The following is a 16998-nucleotide window of genomic DNA, read 5'->3' as shown; positions in this document are numbered from 1 at the left end:
GGAATGCAGACACAATTACTTTCATTCACACGATAAGCGATAGAGGTAATCTAACTATACTTAATAAACAGATAATGATGCAACTACTTAGATAAAGTTTTGCACGCAATGGATTCTATTACAGTTTAAAAATAACATCAGAATTTTGAAAATGGAACGCTTTTTCTTTTAAAAACAAATCGAATATTCACTAAATTAAATTTCAGGTTTTCGAGATTGCCATTAAAAATAATATTTATTAATGAAATTACAAAAAGTATATATAATATAACGTATAGACCATAAAAATCATTATTTTTTATAAATTGAATTTTGTCATTCAATTTCATAAAAAGGAATGCGACAAAAAAACCGTTTAAAATTGTTTACGAAATGCACCCAACATTCAATTCCTCGAATAGAAAATAAATCACATCTGTCTAGACCAGAGCTCGTGTAATAATACCCAGACTGTCTTACGACTTGCTAATAGCATGGCATTTTGTAAAAATATAAAAAAAATGTATAGCAAATATAATCTGTGCGAATGTTCATTTGTATTCTTCGATAACTGTGGCATCGTCAGCAATAAGGTTTTATATTATTTGTATTGTCGTTATGACGTTAAAAATACGTTGAAAACATTTACACAGGTGCGTAAAATTATAAATCGATTGTTGTTACCAACCTTGATGTAAATGCGGGTGTTTCTGCTTAAATCAAATAAATTTAAATATTTATTATAGTATTATACGTAATTACGATTAGGATTGTACATTTTTTTTACTATCAAGAACTTCGATAAGTCCTTATCGAACGTTAATCAACCGCGTCGACTAACAAGTAACAATTGTATGATAAGAAAATATAAAACAAAAACCAACCGTGAAAATCCTTAAAGTGTCTTACAAAATCACACCACTCAAGATTTGCAACATTCCAAAATGCACCACAATTATTACAATTTCACGTATAACTGTTATTATTTCACATAAACAAGTATTCACACTCGGCCTATCACTGTTACACTTTCGCAAAAACGAGAAGAAATGTTTGGCGATGTTTTTTTTTTTACGAAAGTTATCACGCGACTTCGGCGAGCGGTACGACAGTACTACCTCGCACGGCAATCCGTCGTGGACTGACGCGCGAGGGAGAGAAAGGTCATATCGAATTTGAATAAAGAACGATAGGTGGGAAAGAGATGGACTATGGGAATGAAGTTAGTGGAAGATCACGGTTTGACCGAGAATGACCACATAGCACGCATTTTGTTTTGTACAATGATTGCACAAATTGAGAGTTGGCGCGTTTTTGTTACTGGCCACGTGTTTAAATTTATATTTTTAAATAGCATCGGAACAATTTAGTTGAGTGCTTTTTTTTGTTTTTAGAGGCACTTTTAAACTTAACGATCTTTAATAACTCTAGCTAGTTTTAAACAAAAAAGTACGTAGTGGGGTCGTTTGTTATTCTTTGAACTGAAATAAAAATAAATATTGCTACGCTGTCTGAATGATTAATTATCTGAACTGCAACCATCAAACAGTTATACTTTTTAATATTATAAATTGTTCTATAATTTTATTAAGAGAACATAAATTAAATCAAAAGTATTGTTATAAGTAATTCTTATGTAATTTAAAAATAAAACAAGTAAGTAAATGATTACTAAATATAATGTAAAAATGTAGCCTCGATACCAATGCATAGTCTAACCTTCTTTTTGTAATCAACGCGTAAGATTTACTTTTTTTCTCGAAGCGTTGCAATAAGGCGGATAAAATTGGCAATTGTTTTTTAAGTTATAACACTTTTAGGGTTCCTCGGTTAAAAAGAAACACGATTTTATATATTTAGGTTCGTAGTTTTTACATAAGCATTTTTTTACACTTTGTAATAATATTTGTAGGGCTTCGTGCAAGCCCGTCTGAGTGAACCAATTTCGATTATAATTGGTGTTATATAATCTTATCGTAAAAAATGCAGATAGCCATGATGGTTCAGTGGTGAAAAAAGGGATGTTAGATCCTGGACTTGAATTTGTGAAAGAAGCTTCGAATTTAAAACTTACCTTTAATTTGTACTTCAAATGCGATATGCATTTGACATACACACATATAATCAACGTTGAAATATAGTCAAGTAATATGCATGTTTGGTATGAAACCTTAGTTTATATCACGGTTTAGAAGCGTGTGTTCTAAATCATTATATAAATGGTCTTAGCCCAGCAGTGGGAAATTTACAGGCTGTTTATGTTGTTTTTGTTCTAAATCATTGTTCAAAGGATAGGCTAATACTGATAGCGATGTCATCTTAAATTCGAATTATTAAAGGATTGTATTTTCAGTATAGTTATATATTTCAACATAGCAGTAGTGTTCAAATAGGGTGAAAAAGCATGGCCGTCACGAGTAGCAGATATGGAACATCGAAACAGATAGGTAATAAATTAATTTATACTTAAAGATACTAATAAATAAGTATAAAGTAAAATTAAAAACTTATTTTTTTTTTGAGTGTTATAATAACAATTATGATAATATGGCTGTATGGAGTCGTATCGTTTGCCCCAAAAATAGATATCTCGTATTAAAAAAAAAACTAAAAACTTATTGCTTTCGAGATTGCACCTTAATTTGAGACGCTTAATTGTTCCAAGGCATATAAAAATTGTACTGGTTCTATTTTGTTTCTTTTTTTTTCTTGTAATATAGAGCAAATTTATTCAGGGACGAATTTAGCAACGAATAGCTATAAGGACTTTATTAAAATGAAAAGGGCAACCTTTTAATAAAGATCTTAAAATAGAAACCTTATTATGAAAATAGGAACTTTTCTTTTTCTTATGAAAATGTTTAATAGACATATATTATGAAGAATTTAGAACACGATACTTGTATCTTTAATATTATTTTATGTTGCTTAATTAATTAATTAATTATAGAAATTTTAAATAGTTCTATTTTCTTGATAGTCAGGCTTCGATAAAATTTCCTTTGTGATTTGTTAATTCAAGTAGACATTATATCAGAAATGTTTATATTTTATTTTAATAGGCATAATGACGTCATTCTGGCAGATTGCCACGATGACTATTATCATGGGAGAATCGTTTGTGCGGGAGATTACCTTTTGTATGTGTGAGTGCAAAAACACAAACTTGCATTCTATAATTATTTACTCACACTCATACGGTATGACTCACATAGGTTTAAGCTGCTTTCCTCGACAGATTATCGTAAGCAGTATTCCTGACCCTGGCCTTATACTAAGATAAGTATGAGTTACATTGACAGTAGCTAAAATCGATAAAAAGGATATACTCATTGTGATAAAGATTACTGTCATCACTTTTTTTTATAATACAGATGGCAAATGTTATATATAGTTATATCAAGAAATGTGTACGCTTGTTTCCTAAAGTTTTCCAAATCGTATTAGTTCGGAAAACCGCTGGCGATAATTAACACTATAGGATATATAGCTTAATTAATTATTTGGTTGAATCAATCTCAACAAACCAATACAAATAAATAAAATATAAACCTAATAAAATAAAATTTCTAAACCTAAGTCTATCACCATAAACAAGTATTAAAACAATTGTTAAGGTTCATAAAATGAAATAAATATCTGTATATCAAAATAACTATTTGATTTCATATTAAAGTTATTATGATGTTTATTTTTATCTGAAATGATACGTTAAGTTGATATTTTTGTCATAAATACTGCATTCAACAAATGCGCCATGTTTCTAAGCGGGAGTCGTTTTAAACGTTTCACAATTCGAATATTTGAACGAAAAATTATTTTGTTTAAATGTTTTAAATGTAAACTTCATAATGTAGTATATCTATATAGTAAATATAAAAAAATTCTAAAAAAATAACATACTATTTGTGAGAACTAACATTGTTTATAAAGAAATAAAAAAAATTAAACGAGCTAAAAGTAAGGCGAGAAAAATATACGGGTTTATACGAAGCATTAGTGCTCTACTGATGGATAGATCGATTAGCAAATTATAAAAATAATAATAATTTCCTAAATTGAACAGAGCACGTTACAATTTGTCATATTTAATTTTTTTTAAGATGCCTTGTAAATAGCTAACATCCATTTATAAATTTACATGAAATTAGTGATTATGATTATATTCCAAATTTAATTAAAAAAAATTTAATAAAGCATTTTTTATTTATGCAAACTTTCAAATGAGTTACCTTAAGGTAAGTCACTACGACCGATGAGAAATACCACCAAGCACTCCGCTAGATGTCTAAACAGACATGAAACGTTAACTGACTGTGGAATGTCGACCACGGAACCCTAAAATGGCAATCCCAAAACGTAATAGCATAACTAGGGCCGAGGTGAAAAACTCTGAATATTACGAGAGTCGTTTGCAAAAGTTATAAGTTTATACCAGTTATTCTTTTTTTCTTTCTCTTTGTAAATTTTACGCTTTTTATTTTATCTGTTTTTTTCTTTCGTTAATGTTAATAGCACTGAGACATTTTAGATCTGGTCTAGTGTGGATATCTCTTATGATATTATGGTTCCGTATAATAATGCGTAATTATAATAATTTTCTATTTGAAAATATTTTCACATTAACATTGCGTTTTTTTCTTATATGAATCGGGTTTTTACAACTTGTCTCCTATCTAAAGGAATTTTGCTAATTTTTACAAATTTTAACGTAAAACCTTAATATTGTATGAGCATTGAGCATATAACTAATATTATAACTTTGGATCTTGAGTCTTGGACATTATGCAAACGAATCAAAAACGATTCTATTAAATCAAATCGATTTTCATCGATACAATAATTTGGCACCAGTGAGTTGATCTGAAGATAGTAGGTACTAGGTTTTGCATAGATAAACTCTTAAACGTAAGCCCCTCGAGATAATAGTACTTTTGAGTTGCTTTAGACATTATCAGATTTACTGTAACTAAAATAAAAGTTTAGATTAGATACACTTGTAACTAACTTGTGTAGTAATTATTTAGTTCACATATACATAAAAATCGTTACACAATACAATATAGTTATGTCTATTGCTTGCGTTCGCTTGTACAAGCGCTTTTGAACCATCCCTCTTACCGGTTCGAAATGTAGATTCTACCCAAAAGAACCGGAAAGCAACACATAAGGTGAAATAATTGTAAATATAATGTTACGTTTGCCAAATACAATTAAATTAAAATTTTGCTTTCCTTTGACTTATATATTTGTATCTGTACTGTATCTGGCAAATTTTAATAAACTGTTAAATAAATAAAATAAATAAATAAATTTATACTAGTAACAATGAATTTTATTGATATTTGTTTCAAACGATTTTAATTTATGATTGTCCAATTAATTAAAAATTAATAATTTAATCAAGTAATCTTTTAAGGACACGTTAATATTGTAATTCTACCATCCATTCAGGAAGCAGCTTCCAAAGAGATGAAACTCGTATAGTTACTGTCTCATTGCCTCAACCCGGAACACAGCATCGATCTTTGTCATCAGAATGTTGAATGGCGACATACATTGATAAAATCAAAATATACTTTATTCAAGTAGGCTTTTACAAGCACAATCAAGTGAAACTACCATCGGTTTGTTGTGTATGTGCTACTGAGTAGTACCGGCAAGAAACTCAGTAGTTACTCTCCTTCATGAACAAAGCCATGTTAGTTAAATACAATTATTATTTGTATATTATATATCCTGCCTGGAAGTCAGCAAATATTAACTCCACCCTTTTTTAAGCAGATAAACCAACATTGGCCAAACATAATCCAAGTTTCTTGAACCAACGTCACTTGCTTAGCCCTAATATAAAGGGAGTACAAACTCCTCGGAACTCTTCTAAGTGTTCCTTAATAGCAACATCACTAATTTAACATGGTTTCAAAAGAACAATGACCACCATACAGCAGGCACGTAGCTTGTTACAACAAAGGCGGTCTTGTGACACGGCTGAGGCTCCGAAGTCCAGCTGAACGGAAACATTAATCGCTGTAATTGAAAATGAGTTTTAGTATAAATAAGGTTTTATATGATTAATGTTCTTATAATCTATATACCGTGAGAGTCGTTGTTCGGTATTTCTCTTTAATATGCAATAGACTTATACTCGTTTCACGTATACTTGTACATATCATGATTCAAAACAACAACAATAATATTAGTTTAAATTACCTCATTTATAGCAGACACAATATTTTTTTAAATAACTAGCAAGCCAACCTTCTTGCCTTTGCATTTTTAGAGCGTAGGCAATCATAAGTTACAAAGATGATCCCCTACATACAAACAAATTTATTTTACCTCTTTATGAAATTAATAATAATATAGATTTTAATTAAACTCATAAGAATGATTCACAAAATTGTATTCTCAATTATCAAACTGTTTTAATCCATTAAAAAAATGCTAATGTCAAAAATTATGATAGATCCTATTTACCCATTAGGACGTTTTATAACTTATGATTTTCTTATACATACAATATTCATGGTAACCACTCAATATGTATCGAAGTATCATATTCAGATTTATTTGTATAGCTAATTTCACAAGTATTTAAAACGCTACCTCCTATTGTAAAACCACATTCTAATTAGTGAGTGAGTGCTGAGCTTTTTGCTCTGGCTTTTGAACGTAACTTGACTTCGGGAGAGGACGAGGGTTTTAGCCGTTTATACAGGGTGCATTTGCCACTGGAATCCTTCGAGATCTAACTTCGATTGCTTTTTTTTTGTGTGAGAAAAACCGAACTGAAAATGAACAGGAAGTGAAGGGAAGCGTTCGTTTTGCTTTCAATAATGGTTTTATATATCACAGTCGAAACACTTGGAATTTATAAAGCGTTTTTCTTGTTGCCATTAAAACCTCTTTTGGGTAATTAAAACAGTATAACCAAAATAATTTTAATGGATGATTGTAATAGCATTTTTAAAAGTAATGTTTAATATAATAATATGTTTTTTTTTCCTTTAACAAACTATATTAAAGGAAGATACCACTATATTCTATCTATATGTATAATAAAATTGGAGCGTCTTTCTGTAATATTAAAATAGCCAATAAATGCATATATATACACGGTAGGTACATATATTAAAATAACATTTTTTACAATTTTTGTCTGTCTGTCCGTTAGTTCCAGCTAATATCTGGAACGGCTGCACCAATTTCGACGAGACTTCCACTGGCAGTTATCAAATGTAATTAGGAGTAACTTAAGCTACAATTATATATTTTTGGTTAAATTCAATTAAACACGAAGTCACGGGCCTATCTAGTTAACATAATAACATTATTGGAATTGTATTGAGATATAATTACACGATAATCACGTTATGATAATAATATATGTTCAATTATAAACAATGTAAAATTACTAACAATGACATTGTTTACCGTCAAAACATTCCTCAGTAATTATAGCGAGATTTATTAACTTGACCTCAAGCTAACTATCATTAAAATATGACCTATTAATTAATACAACATATAATATTTATAATTTATGTTATATTTTTTCATATTGTCACTGACATATTGACTTTTTATTATAATTAAATGATTTTACCAATTTAGACAGAGTGTAATATTTTAATATTTTAGTAAGAGCAAATATATTGTTGAACTATGAAAAAGTATTAGCTAATAGTATTTTGATGATGTAATTGAGTAGATATAAACAATTAATTTACAAGGACAACAAATGTGATAAATTATAGTACTCTGAAATATAGCCTCTAGCTTCCCTTGCTAACTGGACTTAGATAGTCCAGTTGATACATTGATTTTTTTTTTATTTCAAGTTCCCGTGTTTAGTGAATTCCACCAAACGTACAAACTTTTTAATATTAGTATAATGATATAACAGAATATCATTTAATCGAGATATGAAGTGAGAAAGCAACACTGTATGGATCAAAATCAAAATACTCTATTCAAGTATGCAATTTGAATTGTAATGTTACAGTGTTGTATTTAATGTAAATATAAATTATAATATTCATTATTTATATTTGAAAACCTTAATTAAATACAGATTTATGAAACACAAAAGATAAAACCTTTACATCGATGCTGATGGTACGATAATAAAAAAGAAGTGCCTCGTTGAAATGTAGTTATTCAATGAATAAATAATGTTTTGACAATTTGCTTCAATGTTGAAAAAAAGGATATTTCGCCGCTCAGATCTAAAGTGCTTGGTAAAGGTGTGTTCATATAGAAAAATCCTTCACTAAGCTTGAGAATTACTATTTCCTATAGTGTTGTCTTAAATTTTCGCGATTATTACACATTTAAATAAAACTAGTTATACCGGATTGGAATCGCGTATATTAATTATTTTTGGCATCCCGACGTTTCGAGCACTTTACAGCGTTCGTGGTCACGGGTAGACACGGAGTCTACCCAAAAATAATTAATATACGCGATTCAAATCCGGTATAACTAGTTTTATTTAAATTACTATTTCCTTTTAGATATAGATAGATCCTTTTAGTTATAAATAAACTATTTTATTCTAATGCACGGTACATACTCTGACCTTACATATTCCTATTCTTTAAGACAGTTACTTGATGATATTAATTTGTAATACTCTCTCCACACACGTAGGGGTATAGTCCAATGAATACATTTATTTCTAATTAAAACAACCATTTCATATCCATGCGAGAATCACTGAGTTTTCATATGAGTAATTTTATAATTCATTTTGTGCTTGAAACATCGTGAGAAAATTTCCATGTGTCGAATTAAATTCTACCATATGTATTCACAAACCACATTGTAGCGCAGTGCAGTGTTAGCCTGAGCGTAAAACTTCCTTAACAGGAGAGGAGGCTGAGTTCCGTTTAAGGAAGTTAGAAAAGGGAAGACGTCTTCTATATCTACAGTAACCTATAAATATGTATAATAAAATTGGAATGTCTGTTTGTAATATTAAAATAGCCCTTTTTTACTCAATGCATATGCATTTATACACGGTGTATATACCAAAATATTTTTTTTTACAATTTTTGTCGGTCTGTGTGTCTATCTGTTTGTTCCGGCTAATCTCTGGAACGGTTGGACCGATTGTAACGGGACTTCCACTGGCAGATAACTGATATAATAAGGAGTAACTTATGCTACAATAATATTTTTTGTTAATTCAAACGCGTACAAGGTCGCGGGCACAGTTAGAAATATTATAAAGAGGAAAACCTTACTTGTTTGTTTGTAATGAATAGGCTCAAAAACTACTGGACCGATTTAAGCAAAACTTTCACTATTTGAAATCTACATTATTTACGAGTAACAAGGGCTAAATTTTATTTTGGAAAAATTGAGTTACGTTTGGATTTTCGGACGCAAGGTGTAAAAATTCAACCAGAATCATCTTCTCACGTCTATTTATGTATTTTTTTTAACTTTGTTTTTATGGGTTATTTTGATTTTCTTTAGATAAACGCAATCCCGTGACAAATCTGTAATATACGCGAAAGAAGTCGCTGGCAGAAGCTAGTATATAATAAGCTTTAATTGGTGTCCTATACATAACTGTTTTGCTATTTGAAACAATCAAATAAGGCTACTTTGCCTTAGCATTTGATAGCATTTGAATATGTTACCATTGTGAACACGCCCTATTATCACAGATGTTTTCAATGGACTTTGATAGTGAAGATGAAGTGTCGCAGCGCATAGTTCTGCTTAAATCTGCCCGTCTCTGTCGAAGCGTCTGCTATAATTATAATATATTTGACTAATACGTTTTTCCTCTTTCAATTTAAATTCGGTTTAGCTATTTTTATTTGTCGAATGCTAACTTCACGCTGTTTATCTATAATTCAAAGTTTTTAACATGATTTTTAAAATTGCTAATTAATGAAATATATTAACTATGGATTTGCTGGTAATTTATAAACATTAAATAAAAATTGGACTACATCACGTACATTACGCTGATGCCAATGTAAGCTAAAGCACTTGTGTTATGCGAAATCAGAAGTGGCGAGCGTGACGTCAATATTTATCGATAATTACGGGTCCAAAGCCAGACGACAAGTACTGAATTTTTTTAATTTTTGTTAATTCGTAAAAATAATTCATCTCGTACTCCTTAAGCAGGAGGAAGCCTTACTGACTTAAAAATAAAGGAGGCCTTTATGCAGTTGTGGGAGAATTACAGGCTTTACTTTAATTTGCTCTTTATTTACTATTGCCGTGCGACATGCTCGTATAATCGTCAGTAAAGTGGCGTTATCACTTAATGATAAACCACATTGTAAACTGTACCTAATAAATAATATAACATTTGCTGATAATTACCATTAATTGCTTACAATTATGTCTCTACGAATATATGTTATCGCTAGTAGTCGCTCGCGGCTTCGCTCGTGTTTTAGGGCGTTGGTTGTAATGTGTTAGGCAAATTTATTTATTTATTTATTTAATTTCTTGTAGTTTAATTTGCTTTATACCAAATTTCATCAAATTCGGTTCAGCGGTTTAGTCCTTAAAGAGCGACAAACAGACTGATAGACAGATATAGTTACTTTCATATTAATAATAATAATATTATAATATAATATTGATTCTGTCGGTGATTTCAAACATTCAAATTTGTCATTTGAGTTTGTGTCTTGTGATTTGTTTGTCTAAGATAATCTTAATAAATATAGTTTATTTATATATAATATAGTTTTTATACTTAAATATTTTTTTGTTTACGTCATAGGTAGTCAACGGCATGAGGCTCATGATGGGAAGTAAGTACCAGCGATTATGGACATTTGCAATACCAAAGGATTTGTAGGTGTAGTAAGCTCTTTTATTGAAGTTTCTCAAGTGATATAGGTTCTGAGAAAACAAAACAGATAATTCTACAGAGGGCTGTAAGAGGCAGAAAATGCTTTAAAAATAACGGTGTTGTGACCAATGACTAAAATTCAGAGAATTAACCCTGGAGATTTAATCCTAGCAACTCTCTGGAACACTCTCTCTGAAAAATCCGGTAAAATACAGCTTATTGTACCAAATTAACATTTTTTTTTTACAATTTTTTTCTGTCTGTCTGTTTGTTCCGGTTAATCTCTGGAACGGCTGGTCCGATTTTAACGGGACTTACACTGGCAGATAACTGAAATAATAAGAAGTAACTTAGGCTACAATAATATACATTTCGTACAAGGTCGCGGGCATAGCTAGTATATTATTAAGAGGAAAACCTTGTTTGTTTGTAATGAATAGGCTCACTTTCAATCGTTATAATGACGTCATTATAACGATTTAAAGTTAATGCACATCTTTATGCCTCTAATACTTATTACAATCAACAAAAACTATAATTATGATAGATTTGATTTGAGATCAATTCAGATTCGAAAAACCTTATTTCACTTCCGTCAAAAACAAAATCCACTATCGCAAGTAAATCCGTGGAGCACAGATAATAAATAATTTAATATTTACAGATAATATTAATTATAATTTGCTTACATATGCAATAAAACTTATCTTGCATTGTTACATATTTCAGATAAGAGTTCAAATATGTAATGATAATAATGAAATTAATTTAAAAACAGCAAGATGATAAATGGAAGCCTCTTTACTCTCGAGAGTTCTTTAGTTGCTCTCAGACCTCTTGTAAGATGCTGTTTCATCTAGGGATTAAGCTCAGACGATGGCCGCTTAATTGAGCGTTATATTTTGTTAATTATTAATAAAGCTATGAATATATCTTATTATTTAAAAATAATTTCAAACATCAAATCATCATGAAATATTAAAACGTTAAAAAAATATTTTCCTCCCCGGCGGGGAATCGAACCCCGGTCTCCCGCGTGACAGGCGGGGATACTTACCACTATACTACCGAGGACTGTGTTAGGTATAATAAATATAGGTTCAGTAGATTTATTTTATAATAAGAAACTAGAAACTCAAACAGAAAACCAGTGTGAACTGACAGAATGTGATGTGGGCGTTTATTTATAATGATTATAAAAAGTGTAAAAAAACGTGATAGTTGTATTAAATAATAATCCGTTTGCACGAACGTTTTTGGGCAATGGCATTCGCTTGTATAATATATGATATATCAAAAAATATAATCAGTTTACCATTCACACTATATAAAGTTTATTAAGACTAAATTAATAAATAAATCTTATTATTCATTAAGGGAATACTTTTAAAAAGAAAAGCCTGGAGTTATGCTGAGGTTCCTTTACAGGACACTAATTACTATTATTATTATGAAAAACAGCAGTGTAAATACGTTTATTTGAAAAGAGCAACTATGTGATTTTCTTGCCGTTTCAACTCGGTGGAGGCTTTCCGAAAAGGTGGTGTTAGTGTTAAATATTAACCATTCAAAAACGCTTCATAGTGAAGTTTACTTGAATATAATTGATTTGATTTGAAGAAACTTGATGAATCTGAATTTTAGCCTATAAGAAAATAAGAATTTTTCTTTGTATATTTTGTACCTTTAATGTAAATATTATGCGTGGATTGTAGTCCCTTATTTTACCTTTGCGGAGTCGAGACGGGTGTTAAACAAATACTGACCCTTTTTAATGATAAAATAGGATAACCATCTAGAAGAACATTCGAGGATAAGTACCATATTAGTACTTAGACGCGCTGCTAAGGCAAAATAATTAATTATTAAAAATTAATAATAAATATTATAAACACTGGACAACATCACATATATTATTCTGATCCCAATGTAAGTAGCTAAAGAACTTGTGTTATGGAAAATCAGAAGTAACGACGGTACCACAAACACCCATACCCAACACAACATAGAAAACTAATGAACTTTTTCTATATCGACTAAGCTGAGAATTGAACCCAAGACCTCAGAGTACGCGTGAAATCGGTGTACACACTCGACCACGGAGGTCGTAAAGATATAATTAATAAATAAATAGCGTATTCCTTATGGTGTGGTAACTTTAAGTGTGGTTAGCATTTCAGTGATATAAGTGAGACTAGCTAGACCCTAAAGCCAGATAGTATAAGTGGTGTCCTACGGTCTAAGTGCTCAATGCAAAATCAATCGGAAGCCGTCAACCGTTGACAACGGACGTCGTTGTTCGACATTGAATTGAGGGTTAGCTGATTCACTGCGGTTGATTTCCGTACATACTGTACTGTTTGATTTTAAAGAAATTATGATCAATGCGTATGATAAAATTATATTCTGAACAACCAATAATGGTTGTTGTTGTAACAAGTATCTTTATAGATTTAAACTTAAAATAAATTTGTTAATCCATAGTGGAACAAGATGGTCGAATATGTCAAGTGATCTTGTCAATCTGGAAGAAATGATGAGGTTGCTTTTTTTCTAATGTACTGGTAAGGTATTATTTCCCCACAGACGTGTAGTCCAAGCCGTTGTGATATCATATTATTTTTAACTGTTATACCAAATTATGTCATTTAACGCAACAACAACAACAACAACAACAACAACAGCCTGTAAATTCCCACTGTTGGGCTAAAGGCCTCCTCTCCCTTTGAGGAGAAGGTTTGGAACATATTCCACCACGCTGTTCCAATGCGGGTTGGTTTAACGCGCTTGTAATTTATTTCCCAGCAGCAACAGAATCTGATTTTTTAATTAGGCAGCTATTACTAAGGCTTACATTTTAAGGATACATATATTTTATTTTTCAATACTTTTTACACACACAAATAAATCTAGTAAGACTTGTAAACACATTATATTATGTTCAAAATATTTCATTAATTTTTAAAGTATTATCTGACCCTTATTAATGACTTTTGGAGAATATCCACGAAGCTAAGGTCGAATGGGGACCCTACCCAAGCCACATGTAGCACGCGCCAAACAAAATAACCAATACTGGGGTAGGTCACGTGGTTAGCGTACCATATTGTCCAAAACAATTCATTACATACGGAACACCTGGAGCTTGATAAATTGTATAATCATGACCATTAGCATCATGATTAGCTCGTGTTAGTAATTATAGGGTCAGCACGAAATTGGATCCGAAGCTTGAACCCCAAAATTTGAAAGTGAAAAATGCAATATGCCAATTTAATTATAAAGGACCCGTTCGGTGGCAAGGGTAATTATAAAACTCAAAACTCATTAATATGATGTGTTTAAATATAGGAGTTTTGTATATAAGATACACTACAGCGACCCGACCTGACTTGGCACGGGTGCAATACTAAATGTACTGCACAATCTGTTTATTTACGACATCACATTACAAATTTCTTAAATTGTCAACGCTTCTTCACTATATTTTCCATGAATAATACACAAAAACCTTCCTCCCGAATCGCTCTATCTATTAAAAAAACCGCATTAAAATCCGTTGCGTAGTTTTAAGGATTTAATCATACATAGTGGTATAGGGATAGAGAAAGCGACTTTGTTTTATACTACGTAGTAATAAGAATACTTTTTCATAAATACTATTTACCATCAAATGTCAAATTTACCCGTTCACATACCTATTTTATTTATTTTTTATATTACATTATACCTTATTCATTTTTTTTATATTACATTTCATATAAAAAAATACACTCATACTTGTGTATATTTTTTACAAATTTTATATACATACATACATGTTTCTGTGTGTGGGTTAAATTTAGCAATTGAAGTACGATTCTTTCAATCATGTGACTGATTCTTTACGCACACATACCATGATTTCGATACATGTATCATGATTTTGTTTTTTTAATACGAACACAAAGATATGCTATAAGGAACGCTTATCTCTGTCATATCCGAATTATTTTGCAATAGTGTGAGTAATTTTAGCACACAAATGAAACAAATAATTGTTTTTATTAAAAACATTTATCTATTAAGATATTTTTTTATTATACGTGTGTTTCTTGTCTCATCAGTAAAGTATTTTTACCGTGTCACTCACAATCCTCGGTAGTATAGTGGTAAGTATCCCCGCCTGTCACGCGGGAGACCGGGGTTCGATTCCCCGCCGTGGAGTTACCCTTTTTGACTATTAATATCTATATTTAATTTATAATTCACATTGTTACCTGAATTAAACTTTTTAAAAACATTTTTAATGATATAAATAAGTCCTAAGAAGTTACTTTATAAATTACTGTTTAAAGTTATTTATCGATCCTCTACGCGAGACATTTATTTTAAAAACAATACAAAAGCGTTAATGGAATGTTCTATATTTAAATCGTGATAGACGATAATGGATGACGATTGTTCTATTTTGGTGCGTATGCGCATTTCCGGTTGGGTAAGGGCGAGTTTAAATTATTACACAACTATTTTAAGGTAAAAGAAAAAACAGCTCTGTATATTATGTTGCTTGTTTTTAAACTAGAAATAAAACAGCATACTTATAATAGATTATATATTCTCGGAACCAATGACCTTTGGATAAAAGATTATCGTATTTAGTGAAGTTGAATGAAGTATTAGTACCTAATGATTCCATAGCCTTAGTGTGGCTTGGTGAAAAAAACAATTAGGTTAATGCTGATTCCATGGTGTCTCAGGGCTGGTTAACACGTTTAGAGTTTACTCGATGTCTCGTTTGGTGGTCAGATGAAACTCTAAACATTAGGTTGGTGAAAAGTACTTCTTCCCATCCGGACGTGATAGTCTTTCTCAAGGTTATGGCTTTATTAAAATCGAACCTATTAATCATCGTCATCTTCATGGCATTAATATGAAATCGATCTTCAGCTCCTTTTCTCCTATCCCTGTCAGACTTCGAGTATCATAATATAAATTAGTAGTATTAGAATGAAGTAGTTATAAACACAAAGGTTAATTAATTCACACACAAGTTTTAAGATGATTTATAATATTACTTATTAGAGCTAACTCATATCGGAAAAAAATGCTACTTGTTGTTAAAAAATAAACTCCACGGCGGGGAATCGAACCCCGGTCTCCCGCGTGACAGGCGGGGATACTTACCACTATACTACCGAGGATTGTGAGTATATAGATAAATGTATACACTAGTTACAGAATTAAGATTGATATTCAAATAAAGAAATGTCAAGTTTATCAAAAAGTAAACTCCACGGCGGGGAATCGAACCCCGGTCTCCCGCGTGACAGGCGGGGATACTTACCACTATACTACCGAGGATTGTGAACGACGGTACAAATATACAATACTATTTGAACTCGCAGCTACCCCACGCGACAAATAATGTCTCAGCCATTTTATATGAATAATACATAATATTTAAATAGTAAATATAACATATATATTTGGAAACAGCGTGAGTCTATAACAACTTGTTGGGCTGCAACAAAAAAAATTCAAGGCTCTTGACATTCTTGTTTTTAATTAGGGCGCCAATTCTATAAATAAATTTTATTTTTTCGCAATCGAATAAAAAAATAATCCTTGCCATTCAGCCATTTAACTATTCTTATAACACAAGGATGCAATTGCGGTTCGGACGCAGTTGGATCGCAATATAATCGAGATCGTAACGTTACATATATAAATAAGTAGAAATGAACCTCTGTTAAGATTAAGCTGAAGTTTATTTTTGTATGGAATAGTCACAGTTGTATCGAGAACGCAGTCGATTTCAACAATGTATAATATTTTTGTAAGGTTAGGATGCTGTATTTATAACTAGTTTTTGCACGCGGTTTCACTCACGTTTTAGGGGGTTTGATGTCATAAGTTCGGTAAAAAATTATCCTATGTCCTGCCTTGAAGTTCAAGCTTGCTTTACACTAAATTTAATCGAATAAAGTTCATTGATTAAGTCATGAAAGAGTGACAAACAGACAGACACATTACATTACATTTATAGTATTAGTGTAGATGTATCTTGTATTTACCTTTTATATTAAAAACTATTTGCTTTTTGCATAAGTTTCCGACAAACTCATACTTAACTTATGCTTATCTAAACTATATTTTAAGGCATAATACATTAATACCTTGTAGCGTAATACATAAAAAAAAAC

At 30.9% G+C, this 16998-nt stretch overlaps 1 protein-coding gene and 4 non-coding genes across 5 annotated transcripts in view; 1 reads left to right on the top strand and 4 right to left on the bottom strand.

Moving 5' to 3' along the window:
- LOC124536643 overlaps positions 1 to 1134 on the bottom strand; it is a 168670-nt gene extending 167536 nt beyond the window's left edge. The window contains exon 1 of the mRNA XM_047113173.1: positions 864 to 1134. The gene's annotated coding sequence lies outside the window, so the exon portion shown is untranslated. The remainder of the gene's footprint in view (positions 1 to 863) is intronic.
- A 10681-nt stretch (positions 1135 to 11815) lies between these two features.
- Positions 11816 to 11887, bottom strand: Trnad-guc. The gene has a single exon. It is a non-coding gene; the product is annotated as a tRNA-Asp (tRNA).
- Positions 11888 to 14947: 3060 nt separating this feature from the next.
- Positions 14948 to 15019, top strand: Trnad-guc. The gene has a single exon. It is a non-coding gene; the product is annotated as a tRNA-Asp (tRNA).
- Positions 15020 to 15924: 905 nt separating this feature from the next.
- Trnad-guc lies at positions 15925 to 15996 on the bottom strand. Its single transcript has one exon. It is a non-coding gene; the product is annotated as a tRNA-Asp (tRNA).
- Positions 15997 to 16084: 88 nt separating this feature from the next.
- Trnad-guc lies at positions 16085 to 16156 on the bottom strand. The gene has a single exon. It is a non-coding gene; the product is annotated as a tRNA-Asp (tRNA).
- Between the last annotated feature and the right edge of the window lie 842 nt (positions 16157 to 16998).

Source organism: Vanessa cardui, chromosome 17 (genome assembly GCF_905220365.1).
Source record: "Vanessa cardui chromosome 17, ilVanCard2.1, whole genome shotgun sequence".
Lineage (NCBI taxonomy): Eukaryota > Metazoa > Arthropoda > Insecta > Lepidoptera > Nymphalidae > Vanessa > Vanessa cardui.
Note: the sequence above shows the minus strand (reverse complement) of the source record. Positions and strands in the feature narration are given on the sequence as shown.